Here is a 14,532-nt window from a genome sequence, read left to right on the forward strand (position 1 = left end):
GATCTGATCTATGGGGTGTTCACTCTCGGAGGACGGCTAAGAATGTCCCTTAAAAAGAGCGGGGATGGGGTCCTTTCAATCAAGCACGAATAAAACGAGATAAAGGGGGTGTGCAACCTAGAGAGATGGCCATATCTCTTTTCTGAATGTGGTATCAAGGTTCGGTTCATTTGGAAAAGAGGTCGAGAGACCGTGCGAATGGTTTAATTGATGACTTCGCTTCGATCTCTTCGACTGAACCTGAAGGAGACTTCGATCATTCCACTTTAGCTGAAGAAGGAATGAATCATCTCACTAGGAATTCCGGAGAGTGAATCTTCTCTTTTAGATCCTGGCCTTGGTAGAGAACTTGTCTTTGATTGGGATTTTGATTGAAAAGATTAACGGCTGGTTCCTCATGTGCCTAAGAAGCCGAGGAAATCTCGATCCCATTTTACTTCTCAATCTTTATTTAGAGAAAGAGCACTCGGGAGCATAAGCAAGTTCAGTAGTTTCAACCTCTATAATGGGAACCTCGAAGCTGTCTGAGGCAAGAGCAACCTCATATTAGGCACTGCCGCAGCATCCACTAGGAGTTGGAAGGTGCACGATAGCGAAGATCAATCCATCTCACTCAATCTACAAAAAAACATTGCCTTGGGCGCATGCAACCCAAAAAAAAAAGAAAGAAAGACAGCTCGCTTGAAGAAAACTCTTTTAGTTAGAGCCTAGTACAAGCCAAGCCCCTTCGATTTGGCAACAAGAGTCGATTATAGATAGAATAGTATTTTGGTCAGCTTTCCCATTCTTTCAGACTTTCGGGCCCGTAGGCTTTATAGCGGACCTACCTGACAGGGAGGATATGAAAGATCTCGTTGCGCTTGCTTTCACTTAGAAACTATACAACCCCCCCTACTACTGTAATTCTTAGAAACTATACGACCCCTACTACTCTAATTAATAATTAAGTTATGAGACCCCTACTCTAATTAATAATTAAGTTAAGGCATGCTCTTGAAAAAGATACCTTCCATTCTCTTGTCTCCGGCGATTAATCTATTCCAGAGCTGTCTGGTTATTAGCCTATCTATCTCGCACTTCTCGAAGTCTTCGTAAACTCATTGTACGTAGTGGAGGTTGTTTTGAGGAGATCCTTGTGCCAGTGAAGATTGCTTACAGTGATCGGGAAATCCAAAAGAGAAAAACCATTGATTTCTTTCCAACACTTCGGATAGGCAGAAAGAAGGATCTATGTCTATCCCCAACTTCCTTTCAATCCATCCACACACATAGGCAATTGAGGCTTTCTATACTTACTGGGAGGCAGCAAAGGAGGAATAATGGGCATACATACACTGGTTTGATAAGACAAGGAAAAACAACCACTACTTTTGACACTCAAGCGACGACCGACCCGCCCTGCCAAACAAACATCGATGCAAAGACCAAGACCCAGTATTACCAATTCCTTTGATTGAAGCTACTATCACTACCGAAGGAGAAGGAAGCTGGCTTGCTCCTCAACCTTTACAGGAGAGAAGAGAAGAGAAGGAGACCGAATGAAAGAAATAATAGTCCAGGTAATAATGGAATCAAAGCCTATTTACAGAGTTCCATCTGGGAAGGGAAGTAGTTCAGGAAAGCAATGGAATTGCGAGAACGAGTGAAAGAAGGAAAAGGTGAAGGAGGAGTTAAGGAGAAGGGGCCATGAGCAAATCTTGATTGAGTTTTCAGAGTTGAATGAATAAGGAGTATTGATCCTTGTTTACAGTTCAAGAATAGTGAACGAAGGAGAAGATCAAGAATGTTGAGTCTTGACTGACAGTGAACTCTCATGAATAAGGAGTGTTTACAGTCTCATTCATCTTTCTTGTCTTTCTTGAGTCTTGACTGACAGTAACTCTGATTCATCTTTCGTCTTTCCTTCCTAATTACCTATAGCCCTCAAAATAGGGTAAAGCATCAATTTTTTAATCAATGGTCCTTCAAGGATCTAGAAGAAAGAAATAGGTGTAGGAGCTTGACCTGATGATAGTTTACGAGGTTCAGTAGTGATTGAGAATGCAGCTTTCGTTTCGTCTTAGTAGTTTACAGTGAAAGAATAGGAAAGAACAAGAACTTCAGGGAATATCGGTTCAGGTTCATGAGCGAAGCAGCTCGACCAATAGTGAGAGGAGCTCTCGTGTTAACCACTTCCATTCCTCTCATTAGACCATCTGTAGCACTCATAACTCTCTAACCCGATGATTTCCTAATAATTGCTATTGTTGTACTTCACAAGTCACATTAATTTCTTGACCAGCAGTAAGTATCCTGACCTTTCACTATTAATGCGTTGTAAATATTAGGCATCCCGGGGGAAAAGCTACATCTAGTACCAGACCAATGATTTGAGCGATACGTCCCAAGTTGTTTTTTTCAAGTGTGTGGAAACCTCAGGACCAGAAGTAGTAGGATTGATTCCCATAATCAAATCAAATATGTCGAAATTAGTGTGTTGAGAAAATTCTTTCAATCTAAAATCNGGGGGGGGGGGGGGGGGGGGGGGGGGGGGGGGGGGGGGGGGGGGGGGGGGGGGGGGGGGGGGGGGGGGGGGGGGGGGGGGGGGGGGGGGGGGGGGGGTGTTGGCATGACACCAAGTTCAATAATAGTATAGAGAGTTACTGACTTCCCTTTGACTAGAGCCTTCTCAAGTTCTTTTCCTGTGCCCAGAGGTTTTGGGGGGTGAGCAACTAGCTTCTGTCCTAAGGCCATCTATTTCTAGTGCTTACGAGCCAATTGCATAGAATGGGAATGAGAATAATAAATAAGGCATTTATTCCTTCCATGCAGTCTGATTTAAGACCTTCTCCCTACTAGTTTTCTAGATAATATGAATAGGAAGGAGTCTCCTTTACAATTCTAAATCATAAGAAAAAGCCTCAACCTTAAACCTTTTCCTTCAAACACGAGGTAAAATGAAATTACATTGCCTGGCCGGACTATTACTGATTGAACTCAGTAACATGGAATAGAATGGGTGTTTGTTGAACTCGATCTCTTCTCTTTTCTTTCCTTTGATGAAGCTTGAAAGACTCTGAAAATGAAAGAAAAATTTGCTCATGAACCTGAACCTTTGACTCTATTTATTACCTGAACTTGACAGGTAGAGTAAAGAAAAGAAAAGCATAATTAGGAAGGAAAGAGGAAATCAAGCTTAATTCGAGTTTACAATGAATAAATAGGGAGAAGGGAGAATCAACATTCCCTATTCCTTTACAGTCGAGTCAATGAAATCCTTTTCTGATATTCTTTGAACTTGACAGGTAAAGTAAATCAAAGAAAGCCTCTTTCTTCTTTTTCTATTGGTGCCGGAACTAGTTTTCAGGCCATTTGCTCTTGATGAAAGGCCAGAAGTGGAAGTGATAGATGTAGTTAGTTATCCTTGCTGTCTGTCAATACATTGCTTCTTTCTGGCTCTGGGGAGCTTGTACCTGATCTGCCCGGGAGTCCTATTCCTTCTGCCGGTGAGATAGTTCCAATTGTTGTAGTCTCTTTCTTCCCTAGTACATAATTTTTGGGAGGGACAGAGTTTGTATTTGTTTTGACTATAGGAATTGACTAAATAAGCTAAGCTATACTGTCAAATAAGAAGGACTCCCCTAAAGCGTATAACGAACCAAAGAAGCCTTGCAATCTAAGAGCTTTCCATGGGGATTGAGTGTTGGAAACCCCTAGGAAGATTCCCATGCAGTCTGACGGGCTGAATACTAGATCGAAAGGCTTCCTTTTATATCAAACTCATTGTACCAGCTTTCAAAGGCTATAAGGTAGAAATGGTTTCAATGGCACCCCTCCATTTCCCTTTCTTGGGAAAGTATTCCCACCTGCTAACTAGGAGGATTCCTCCCCTTTCCTTTCATGGAGACTTTCTTTTTAGGGACCCGGACCATCATTGTTTGAAAGAGTTATCTACTCCCTTCTCTGAAGAATCAAAATAGCAAAATCATTCCACTGAGGGGGCTTGAGGTAGTCTTATAAAATGAGGGTACCACTTTCTATTTAATAATTTAAATGTGAATAGAGAATGAACCATACATATTCTTTGAAGACCAAACAGAGCCTCAAGCCTGAAAAGAAAGGGGTTACACAAAATTGTTTCCTGATATGCTTTCTAGGAACTCTCAATCTGAGAACAACCCTTTTTTTCTTTGGTGAGTAAAGGCAAGCGGAACAAGACTTTGTTGAAGCACCATACTAACATACTCTCCCTTGGGTGTGCATGCTACCCGCATAGCTGAAGATTAAGTCTGATACGAGAGACAAAAAGCATGTAGAAGTTTCCGGACTCACTTAGGGCGGTGTAATTGCAGGAATCGTCTCAGAACACCCATTATTAGAAGTGGACATCCATTGTCTCTTCACGTAGGGGGATTGGAAACTAAGCTCTCTAAAGAAAGAGGCCCTGTACGAGAAAGAGTTAGAAACTGAAATGGGCCAACCACATCCTCCACGTAAGACCGAAAGAGTGAAGTCAAGCTATATATATATATATATATATATATATCTTACCCTCTTTACCTATTGTAATTCGAATGTACATGGTTTACATCATCCTCGGTTTTCCAGTTCTAGTAGCCCTCTCTTCATTCTTAACATAACCCCATGGATTTTGAAACACTCCACCACGAATAAGACCTAATCTTTTTTCTGACTTGCCTTTTCAATCATGATGTGAAAGTGAAACTCGCCCTGTGGTCTTCATTTTCTAAGGAACTCTCTCAATCACAACTCAAGCAGTGAACAGAATTCCAGGCCTCATCATCATCCTTTATATGTGAAGAGATGTTATAGAACTTTTTGAAGCTAGAAATCGTACATTGTTTACCCGAGAATAAGTTCATTCCATTTCCAGAGAAATGTAGCCTTGACCTAAGGCAGAATGATATGAGTGAGTTAAGGAACTTCTTTAAAACTGACTATTGCTATTGGTAACAAACAGTCTTTAGGTCCTGACTCCGCTTATCTCTCTAGATGCTGCATTACCAGTCTTAGGACTTTTCTGACAAAAGCAGGTAACTGGTAAAAGAAGAAGATGTTCTGTTTTCACGAATCCAACTGACATAGTGGCAAGATCATGACTATTTAAGCCAATGAGATTATTAGCTCAGACACTATTCTATTCATAGTTGTTGATCTATAGGGTAATTAGCCTAAACATGGCATGTCTGACTGATTGACAGAAGTAAGTAGGCAAGTCTGAGACTTTCAAATAAGAACTTCTTTGTCAACTACCGGTTGTACGGATTGGATTCGCCAGATGCTCAGATTGTCTCGGTCTTCAATTAGCTACCATCAAAACCTCCTTAGCTTTTGCAGTGCTTCGCAGCAGTCATATTGAAATATAGGCTTGTGAGATCGATCTCCCATGCTGACTCTTGCTCTAGCACTATAACTAGCACGTTGACTCGAGCTTATTTAGGATTCCCTGACTCTTTTATTTAGATTCTTCCGTGGGACTTTCAAAAAGAGAAAACCCGGCTTACAATATTACCTGACTTATGAGATTTTTTATCCCATTGGCTGACTCATTACTTGCTTAGAGGTTAGAACGTTAGAGAGGGGATTCCTATACCATCCTTATTCTATCTTTGCTTTATTTACTGCTTATGGATACAAGACTAAGGAAGAGAACCTGGTTTTAGGGTTGGATTACTAACTCAAAGTCTGCTTACAGGATTAGCTTACTACGCTGGGTATACTGGATTAGCCAGTTTGTCAGCGGCTTAAAAGAACCTTTCTTCCTTTCTTTTTCCCGTTGGAATTCATTCCTCTCTACTCCTTGCTGGTGAGCTTACTTCTACAGTACAAGGCGGGGACTTATATATTCTATATCTTTTTGATCTCGCACTGATAATAGAACCAGGAGACTAGCTATAGCTCTTGCGCGCTTCCCTGCTTACTCCACTTCCCTCGTGTCAGCGGGATAAAGTAGGGTTGTTTGGTGTCCCAAGTTTGTATCGAGAGCAAGAGAAGAGAACTTGCTCACGCTTTCCAGGCCCTGGAGTGACTCCTGTGATTACCAAAACAAAGAAAAGGAAAAGAAGACAGATGCTTTCTTCATTCGGCCCTCATTCCCTTCCTATCTGAAAAATCTGGTTCTTCAAGGCAGGAAAGACTGAAAGAGGAGAGTCGTCTTACCCTTTCTTTTTCTGATCCCCAAAAAATTCTAGATCCGAAGCAACTATAAGTAGATCTGCCAAACTAAACTCTCCTTAATAGAAGGGTCTCACCCCAAGCTCCTTTAGAGCAAGGCTTTTCCGGCTTTACTGACTTAGTGGAATAATCAGCTGACGCAACTCTTGGTCAAGCTGTTTTCATCTACTTATACTTAGCTTCGGTATCGTACCCAAGAGAATCAGAATCAGAAAAAGTACCTGAACCTGGATCCAAGATCACGATATCCGGAATCAGTGTTGGAGGTCGATAAGGATACCCCACCCTTATTATAAAGGAGAGTTTGGCACTTAGTTTCCCTTGGTTAGGAGGTTGACCGTCATAACATAAGGCCTTTCACTCGAAAAAAGAGGTTTTACCTATCCCACTATGTCCTTTGTTTAATACCCATTTCTAGTTCTTTTTCAAAAGGGGCTTTACTTGCATTCAAGACAGTTATTTCAATAAAGTTCGAAGTTACTAGAATGTACTATTCAGGGTAGAATTTCTGAAAGTCATTCGTACCGCACGAGATCAATCAAATACCGCCGGCGGATCCTGGAAATTCTTATCTAACTGGCACATCTGTCTTTTGCTCCTCTCTATATGTATGTGCTTTAGCCCTGATTGCCTACCTAATTTTTGAATACTGAAAGAGAAAGAGATTTGATTCGTCTTGCTTATGTGCTTGCTTATTGGATTGAGTGCGGGGTAGATGCTTCTGACCGAACCGCTCTTTGCTTCACCCAAGATGCTGTTTTATTCTATGGATTATAGAAGTTAACATTCTTAAGGAAACCACGATTTCGTTAGTGTTTCAGGAAAAGGGAAATGAGGCATTAATAAAACGAAAACAAAGCGCCCCTAAACCTCTTCTTTATGGTCTCGTGGCTTCGCCCCTGAACCTCTTCTTTATGGTCTCGTGGCTTCGCCCCTGAACCTCTTCTTTATGGTCTCACAATTCCATTGCCTGAACCTATTCTAATTGAATGGACTGTCCTTCTTTCACTGTAAACTCGATCTCATTGCCCCTCTCCTCTTCTCCTCGAGCAACTTGACTTATCTACCCGGATCTTACAGAAATCAGTTCCCCCTACAACTAGATACTTGATGGTGTACAATCCTTTCTTTCCTCTTTCTAGCGCTTGAACCAGAATCCCATTTTCTTTCCAACCCCTACCCTTTCCCTTTCAGTCAAGCCTTTGTTAGCCCTTTCCTCGAGGAGTCGAGCTGTCTATCTTCTCCTCGAGCCGCACTTGCCCAGCGATATCGATCTCGACCATTCATTACTTTATTCAATTTTATTCTAACTTCTAGCTTGGTTTGTCCTTAGCTAAAGAAAGATAGTTGGAGGCTGAATGCCAGAATCTGGTTTTCACAAGATATGAAAAAGAGAGTCTTTGTCCTGCTATTCCTGGCAATAGCTCTTTCGAGGGAGGGTTAAAAGAGAGAGAGGATCGGTGCCCGCTCTTTCCCAATCCGAACCATGGGAATAGGCCTCTTATGGGTCGGAAGGCATCCTTCAGTGAGTGTGCCTGTTCAACTGAAACTCTTGAAGATGCCGAATCAGAAGAAGCTAGAGAAAGATTAGTCTCAGCTAAAGCCGAATACGAAGATGCATCGATAGACGCATACGCAAACACCGGGGAATCTGCAGAATATGAAGTCAGTATCCGACTCAGAATCCAATGATAGAGACGCATATGCTCCCGAATCACCTAAAGCAGAAGTCTGAATCCGATGACGCCACTTGTTGCCGTTGATGGCCGTCTCAGCAGCACCGGTGCCGGTCACATGCTTCAAAGTGGAAGAAAACAGATTGGTTTAAGTTTCTATGAGTCGATAGGAGAAGCACCGCTCAAAGGCGGCTCATAGAGCCGGTCATTTTGACCTTGTTTTATGAAATGAGTGGACCTGACTCGAAGGAAAAACCCTCGAACCGAGGCGGTTGATGGGGAGCTTGTAGCTTATGGTGCTTCCTTCCCTGCCTACTATGTATATCTTTGACAATTTTCTTTCTTTCTTGACTCTGTTTTCCGAAGGTAGCTGAAATCCTCCTTTTTTCCAAAAGTCGATGAAAAAGTGGACGGGTATTGTTTTGTTCTTAGCTTGGCGCGCTTGCTTCCCTCTAAAGAAGCCCAACCGTAATGCTTTTCAGTCTTAGGTGAGAATCACTCAATTCTTTCTGTAACGCCCTCTCTCGCAGCAGTATTTCCCTCAGCAGCATATCTAGTTTATTCTGAACATCTATCTCATTTGTCTCCTGAACCAAACCTTTTATCTCGCTCCGCCCGAATCAACATCAAATTTGAGCTAGGTCAATCATAGGGTTATTTCCAGTCTAGTCTAGAATCAAGCAAGACCAAACAAAGTTGAACCTTAACTACGTACAGGGTACCTGTGAAAGCCCTGACCGTGGTGGACGCATGCACTCGCAACCCAAAAGGAAAGCGAAAGATGCCCTGCCCCTTTCTTTCTTCTTTGAAGCTGAATCAGATTATCTGCTATGCTATATTAAGCTGAATTGTTTAAGATTCCAGATTTGGAACTACAGCCTTAGCCCGGGAGGAGACTGAAGACTTTGGATTTGAACAAGAAACTACATCCCTACTTTAGGAAGGGCCTTAGCCTTAGCTTTAAGATCTCAGTTTGCACCAACCAGGATTTCCGTTCTCACTAGGAGCCGATTGCTGGAGAAAGCGATGGAACAAGATAGTCGTTTCTTTTTCTCTCTCTCCCGATCAGGTTTCGGTTAAGTAATCTGTCTATCCATCTGGTTAGGTTTCGACCAAAGTATAGTTGGGGTTCTGCAGTTGAGGATGAGGATTTTGGGGAAAAAGATTAACAGAATTCAGGCAAAACTCTAACAGGATAGGGAGGAGGAGTATACCATTGAGGATTAGGGTTGGTTATTTACATCCGAAAGGTGAAATTGCTGTAAATACTGGTTGTTAACTACATGATCGACCGTCTTTCCCGTAAACTATTATGAGTTCGAGCTTGAGGACAAAGGGATAGGATGAAGATTTTCTTTTTTCTATCACCTTCGGTGCCTCTCTACTCTAACAACTATTCATCTGCTAAGATCTCGCCCAAATAGAGAAGTGAATCTAAAGGCCAAAGAGTGATTTGAACGCTACTACGCATCCTTAAAAAGAGTCTCGTGTAAGGTAGGTTTGGGTATAGCAGGACTTGAACCTGCGACCATTAGGTTAAAAGGCCAATGCTCTACCAACTGAGCTATACACCCCAAAAAAGAAAAATAGGTGGGAGGATTGATGCAGAAAAGAAAAGAGGGCGGCCCCTCTTCTTCTCATCATATTCAAGGGGCGTGGCTCCGTATGAGGCTCGTACTGCAGAGAAAGCGAAGAAAACATAAGGGTGCGTGTTAGCACTCCCGTAAGAAAACGGCCTCACTAACCCCTTATTGATTTCAAACTCAAGGAAAGACTTTCTCCCTCCATATGAGAAAGATGCGCTCAAGCACTCAACCTATACAAACAAGGGGCTTGGGCTCGAAAGCTGGCCTTACTCAACAAGCACCTTTATTAGTCAGGTTGCTTCTTTCTACTCATTGAAGATTCTATCCACAAAAGAAGGTCAACGGGGGATACTAAAGTGGCTCTCACTGACACCATCTACGATAAGGTGAGGTCGTCTTTCTTTCCAGCCGCCATCCAGTTCTTAAAGCCTTAAATAAGGGAAGGGGAGGAGCTATATGTAATTAGGGTCTTTGTTGGCCATTGTTCCGGTCGAGCACTCTCTTTTCTTTGTCAAATTTCGTCTTACCAAAGAAGACTTTTGCCCAACCCGCGAAGGCTTGTGAAGTTGGACCAGGTACGAAGAATGAATCTATCTCTGTGTACGGAAGTTTTTGGCCGCTCAACTGTTCGAGCGTTTTCCTTTCTCCTATTATTAGAGTGGGGTGGTTGGTTCCGATTCGAGAAGGGTAGAATACCTGGTCGAAGGTCCAGTACAGTAGGTAGCCGGCGTTTTCGTTTTGGCTCCCGAGTGAGAACGAGAAATAGGTGATGCACCATCCTTGCTGCTACATACATTGACCTTGACTTGACAGATTCATCCAATGGAACCCACACTAAAAGGAGGACCACAAGCTCGGGGCTCGACGAAAGGGCAAGTATCAGCATGTTGAAACTGATTGGGGTTAGCAGTGAAAGAAAGAGCCCGACATTCATTTCTTCATTCATATTCATAGCTTAGTCTACTAAAATCAAAGGGGGACCAGCCTCATCGTGGTAATTAGAGGACATCTTTGATCGTTCACCTCTAATGTGACACGTTCCCTCCAAGTTTTATGATCAACGGGATCAGTCGTCCAGCGGGGCTCTTTTTCTTCCGGGGAGGCAAAGTAGTCCCCTCTACTGATCAAACCCCCTTTCTCTAAGAGGTCTTCGTAAACATGTTAAAGGGCTCCTGTCTTCGGCGGGTCACCTTTCCAAGATTGAGAAGAACATCTAGGCAAGGGAAAGCGCAGTGCGCCTGGTGCAAATGGCTTGATTTTTTCATGATATACCAATCAGAATGGAGGGCCCCCGTACATGATTGATATAATCACTACGTAGTGGTGGGGGTCGCTCGATGTGAGAGAGGCATGAGTTTCGATCATGTGGTGTATTCGTTTGCAGTGAGTAGGGCCTCTTTCTCGTTGATCAGTTCGCCTCCGCTCGAGTGAAAGATCTCCATTCCTACGACGGTTTTGTCAACGAACGCGTCTCGGGCCAAGAACTTGATCCCCCAAAAAGGAAGGGGTCTCTTTCCTCGCCTGATGATAGAGGGCCAATTCTCGTTGCACAAGATGGTGCCCTCTCACTTCGAGTGCCTTCCTTCGTAGTCAAATCTAATGACAGGCTTTGGCGATGTTACCTACCAAATCAAAGGCCTGCTAGGTGATCGAAATCGCTCAGGTCAGTGAGGACTAACTCACCTACTCCAACTCTCTCGTTTTTATCTCGATAAGAGTTTCTTCTATTTCATTCAAAAGGCGACCCGCCGCGCTATAAGATAAGATACTGTTGTTGTACTACTTGACTGGTAATAAAAAGCTTACGTAAAAACGGGAAGACTCTTCTACAGTAACCCTCTCTTATGCTACTGGTGGACTCTTGCACAGAAAGGCCGACAGAAAGAAGCAACCTTTCTTAGCGCGCTTTTCAAGTGCTTAGCTTCTACTAGCGGCTCAAGGCCATAAAGTCAGTTCAGTTAGAAGCCTAAGCCAAAAAGGTACGAACGAAGTGACGAGCCCTTTTAGAGTTTGAGAGATAGGGTAGGGGGGGGGCTTGATTGTGATAGTAATTTTGAACATCTCTCCCCTTTTCTCTTAGCGTGCACTGTTTGCTTGTATGCCACTTTAGGCACATCTCTCTTTCTTAGTTTCACGCTGCTAACCTAAGTTAGTCTTTTAGTAAGCGTATAGTTGTAGCTATTTAGTGTAGAATCAATTCTTTAGTGGATGCACCGAAAGGGAGGGATAAGACAAGGCGGTGGAGGTTGGTTGAAGATGATGTTACGCGACGTTCAGAACCAGCCTTGAAGTGAATGAATTTGAAAGAACGAAGAAGTCAGGAAATGAGACGACTCTTTCTTTCACAATATCATAAACGAATCTTCCCCTCCACACCAATCACGAGTTTTTCTCCATTCCTCTCGTATATCGTCATAATGCCCTTAATGCTAGGTTTTGAAAAAGACTTTTCATGTCATTCCCATTTAGGTCCGATTCGGATCCCTCCGTTGTTTCCTTTTCCTCCCGCACCCTTTCCTCGAAATGAGAAAGAAGATGGTACACTCGAATTGTATTATTTAAGTGATTATTGCTTGCCAAAGATCCTACTTCTACAATTGGTAGGTCACCGGGTTATTCAAATCAGTTGTGTTTTCTCTAGTTTTCCCATGTTCAAACTTTCGTACCAATTCGGTCGATCCGAAATGGATCGGTTAAACATTCTATTATGGAGCCTGGTCTTGACTCTGATGTGTGGTATTCATTCTCGTTTGGCTCTTGGAATCACATCCAGTCGTGGTTGGAACAGCTCGCAAAATCCAACCACTTCACCTACTTCATTGCCCCCAACCCTTTCTCGTACCTCTATTGAAACAGAATGGTTTCATGTTTCTTCATCGATTGGTTATTTCTCCCCGTTCGTCTCTCTTTTTCCAATTGCAGTCTCCATTAGTTTACAAGATTGAATGGCTAATTTGCCTTCGGACCCTAGATTCGATTGTTATACAAGAATGTTGAGCGGGGTATGTAAGCTGTGTATCTGGGAGGAAGTGCAAATCTGGGCTTTCGCTTTTTTGCACCCTGTTTTGGTCTTGCAGCTATTGAAATGAAATAATAATCTCTTTCCGACCGAATAAAGATTGAATATATGTCCAATCTCTAGTGGTGGTGAAACCAACCAAGATGTATGTCGTTCGACCCGACCTCAGACTCTTTCTTCCCGACCTATTTGACCATCTGTTGTTATTTAAGTGGTATCCCGAGATAGAATTCCTCCCGGGAACACACGAAAGAAAGATATGAACTGGGTAAATAGAAATGGAAAAGAGATGTTTCCAATTCATTCAAATCTGAAGCTTTTTCTACATTCATATGATCTACTAAAGTCGATCGGTATTGCCCATATAACGAAAGCAGATCTTGGTCTATAGAGTCCCAAGAAGGTAATAACTCCAACCTGTCCGATGCTTCTTCGGCCAAATACAATATACAAGTGGGACCTGCACTATGAGCAAGCAGTGCGTAAAACCGCTGATTTTTGCCGGCTTTGCAACAACTTGGTCGAAATGGGGTTCTACCGGGAAACCAGGGATTTTTGAGTTTGCGCCATTGGTTACTGGTCGAGCCACTGGAATGGAATGAGATCAGAATCTCTGGAGATATTTCCTCTCCACTTACTTGTAACAGGCTTTCCCTCTGTAGAAGACGGATTCCGAATGGCATAATTGTCCGATTTCTTACTAGATCTTCAAAGAAGACTTCTCCTACTCCTCCTTCTCCTTTAGGATAGGATCGTCGTTGGTCCTTCTTTCACTAATGAGATCATTAGATCACCATTTGATAGTAGTTCGCGCGAACGCACGAGGGACGAGACTTTCTATCGCTTGCTTTTCACTCTCAAGACAATGGTCTCTCTCTTCTATAAATAGAAAGCGAAGCAAAGCGCATGGCGTTGAAGTGAAGAAAGCTCAATAAAGACAGACGAACACGATGCAGGGCATAGCATAAATGAGACCGCTGATCATTTCATAAACCATATATGCTTGACCTTGATCGATGCTTTTTGGGGGGTGACTCACCAACCGACCTAGCAGTGATCGATGACAGAATGGTACGAACAAATCCAATGACTTTATTTGGGAGTTCTCCATTTTCTTGTCTCTTTACCCCTTTTGATATCCTTCTAAATGGAAAGGGGTGCACCTCTAGATGGGTAGGGACTTTGCTAAGCTATTCGGCCACATTCTATTCCGATTTCCTTGAGAGAAGCATCCATTTTGTCCTTCCCTTTTCCTTTCTCTCTTCTCCGTATCCTTTTTCTTAATTACAAGGGACTTTATCCAGATTGTAGACAGAAGGTAGTTGGTAAGGGATAATGAGTGGTTGTGGTACAGGCAGGGTGAGGGGTTGAGTCGGGATTTGAATCAAAACTCTATAAAACGTCGAGAATCTAAGAGTTTTCCCTACCTGGGCGACAGTATAAAGAAGAGGGAATCCGAAAATATGCAAGACTGTAAAGAAAGGAGAGGGAATCCGACCCCGGCTTCGCCCGAAGCATGCGAAGGAACGAGCCTTGTCTACGAAGCAAGTTCAGTCAGCGCAGAAAGAGTCTGCGAGTGTGTAGTTGACTAGTAGTACCATTAGCCTAAACGCTCCGTATCCTTTACGGCCGCCATTCTAATTCCTTCGCTATTGGAACTATGACTCCCGCTCCATAAACTACGCTCGCTGCCTCCAAGGTCTCGTCTCAAGCTGTGGTATAGACGGAGTTTCCTGCCTCCCGTTACAAATCCAGACAAAGAAAGGGTAGTTAGTGCCCTTAATCAAATGACTTGAAACACTTCTCTATAAGAAGCACTATTGGATTGGTTGCAACCACACCTACTCTTAGTCAAGTCTTGACCGACCTGGGAATGCAGCTTCTCCATCAACTGTAACAAAAGAATGGATTGATTAAGGTAAGGTGACAAAATGGTATCAGGAGACGAAGGAGCGAAGCAATGAATGAGACAGAGTTGCAGAGGTTCAGGAGTGAAAGAAGGTGAAGGAGAAGATCAAGAATGAATAAGGAGTATTGTATTGATCTTTTACAGTGAAAGAATAAATAGTCAAAGGAG

At 42.9% G+C, this 14,532-nt stretch overlaps 1 non-coding gene across 1 annotated transcript; it reads right to left on the reverse strand.

Moving 5' to 3' along the window:
- Positions 1–9,351: 9,351 nt before the first annotated feature.
- TRNAK-UUU lies at positions 9,352–9,424 on the reverse strand. The gene has a single exon. It is a non-coding gene; the product is annotated as a tRNA-Lys (tRNA).
- Positions 9,425–14,532: the final 5,108 nt, after the last annotated feature.

This window comes from Cucurbita maxima, unplaced genomic scaffold (genome assembly GCF_002738345.1).
Source record: "Cucurbita maxima cultivar Rimu unplaced genomic scaffold, Cmax_1.0 Cma_Scf00008, whole genome shotgun sequence".
Classification (NCBI taxonomy): Eukaryota; Viridiplantae; Streptophyta; class Magnoliopsida; order Cucurbitales; family Cucurbitaceae; genus Cucurbita; species Cucurbita maxima.